The following is a 2,288-nucleotide window of genomic DNA, read 5'->3' as shown; positions in this document are numbered from 1 at the left end:
CAACAACACTTCACACACACACACACACGGATTGGGCAATTTACGGTCATTTTTGAATCAACGATGGCCCCCCCGAGCACGTTGTCCGAATATCACTCCAATAAGGACAACGAGTTCCGCTCGGCATCGTTTTGATTCGATCTCTCAACAACAACTCTCGGTCGACTTGGTCGACTTGGACCCACGATGTCTCCCCCCGAGCATGTCGAGCCAACTGCACCACTATTGTATTGGACAACATGTTCCCCTCGGGCATCGATGGGTTAATCATGCACCACTATTATAAAACCCTTTGACGTTTTCCCCCAAGCACGTTGATCCAGTATTACGACGGATACGGTCAACGAATTCTTGGACATCAAAGAGGTTTTCGATTGAATTTCCCCATGTTTCACAACGTACTCTTAGCGGTATCCTACGATACGTCTCACTCTATTTGTGTGTGTGCGCGTTTACGTGCGTGCGATTTATGCGGTTCACCCCTTTACTTTCAGCGCCCTGCGGTCCCAACAAAGGTCCCGAGCACGCCATTATGCACAGTGTGGAAGCGTGTTTCCCCCACGACACTAGACGGGCTGCTCGCCATAGTGTTCTATTGTGGCACGCTCCACCCTGAAGTTTGGTTTGTTGTATATCAAGGAATTGATAGGCACTCAAGAATGTGTGCATCGGCCGGGTTTAATCGTCCGACGCGCAATATGCGTTCAACTTATCGGTGTTCATGTGTCCTGCAGTTCACATTGTGACGCGCATTTAGCTGCGGTCTTCATCGATCCATGAGCCGAGTGATCCCCTGCCTAGGGTTTTATAGTAAGGTTCCCAATGTAACACAATCCCGGTGGTACGTCCAAAGACTAACTTTCTGACTAAGTTGTCTTTATTACCCAATAGTCCCAGGCCTTGTGACTTGTGGCTCATGTCTACGCCCATGGCCACCATTCGCTAAGATAGTTTTGAAGTCACTTTGAAGGCCCAGGAACAACTCTCTTAGCACATCGGTTAACCTGGCGCCGCAGTCAACTCATGTGCTTGGATCGGATCGAGCTATTGAGTATTGGGCCTGCATACTCGCTCATCCGTATCCTTTGCGTACCGCCCCATGGCCCCGTCCTTAGAGTTAATGACTAGTAGGCTTAACTCTTTGTATGTCTGCACCACAGTTCCCGTTCGTTCCGTGCCGTGGCCGGATACGTATTGCACATCGGTATACCTGTCGCTACTCAGGCAACTCGTGTGCGTGGATTGGATCGAGCTCATGGGGTGTGTAGAGATTCCATGTTATAATTGCAAGTCCATATCCACTTTATAGGTTAAAGTCATAAGTTGTGATTGCACAACCATACTTCATAAGAGTTTAATAACTCTTCAACTAACTTTCGTTCTGGTGTCTTGGTATCAAATCGCGTAAGACACAAGATTCTACTGGCCAAATAGAATCTAGCACATTGGTTAACCTGGCGCCGCAGTCAACTCATGTGCTTGGATCGGATCGAGCTATTGAGTATTGGGCCTGCATACTCGCTCATCCGTATCCTTTGCGTACCGCCCCATGGCCCCGTCCTTAGAGTTAATGACTAGTAGGCTTAACTCTTTGTATGTCTGCACCACAGTTCCCGTTCGTTCCGTGCCGTGGCCGGATACGTATTGCACATCGGTATACCTGTCGCTACTCAGGCAACTCGTGTGCGTGGATTGGATCGAGCTCATGGGGTGTGTAGAGATTCCATGTTATAATTGCAAGTCCATATCCACTTTATAGGTTAAAGTCATAAGTTGTGATTGCACAACCATACTTCATAAGAGTTTAATAACTCTTCAACTAACTTTCGTTCTGGTGTCTTGGTATCAAATCGCATAAGACACAAGATTCTACTGGCCAAATAGAATCTAGCACATTGGTTAACCTGACGCCGCAGTCAACTCATGTGCTTGGATCGGATCGAGCTATTGAGTATTGGGCCTGCATACTCGCTCATCCGTATCCTTTGTGTACCGCCCCATGGCCCCGTCCTTAGAGTTAATGACTAATAGGCTTAACTCTTGTTTGTCTGCACCACAGTTCCCGTTCGTTCCGTGCCGTAGCCGGATACGTATTGCACACTAGTAGACACCGTAATCTGACGTATCTAACACACCACTATTGTAACTCGTCGTCGAAGGACCTTTCAAGTGCCTGATGGCCAGGGGAGCTCTTACACGGCACGGATACACAGTGATGCTCGCCCATCAAAGTGTACAACGATCGAGTTTGCTTAAGTGTCTGGGTACCTACACACCAGACACAATGC

The 2,288-nt window shown here is 48.1% G+C and overlaps 1 non-coding gene across 1 annotated transcript; it reads right to left on the bottom strand.

The window, feature by feature from the left end:
• Positions 1-647: 647 nt before the first annotated feature.
• On the bottom strand, positions 648-805 carry LOC125773640 (5.8S ribosomal RNA). Its single transcript, XR_007420267.1, has one exon. It is a non-coding gene; the product is annotated as a 5.8S ribosomal RNA (ribosomal RNA).
• Positions 806-2,288: the final 1,483 nt, after the last annotated feature.

The sequence above is a fragment of the Anopheles funestus genome (assembly GCF_943734845.2).
Source record: "Anopheles funestus chromosome X unlocalized genomic scaffold, idAnoFuneDA-416_04 X_unloc_43, whole genome shotgun sequence".
In the NCBI taxonomy this organism is placed as follows: Eukaryota; Metazoa; Arthropoda; class Insecta; order Diptera; family Culicidae; genus Anopheles; species Anopheles funestus.
Note: the sequence above shows the minus strand (reverse complement) of the source record. Positions and strands in the feature narration are given on the sequence as shown.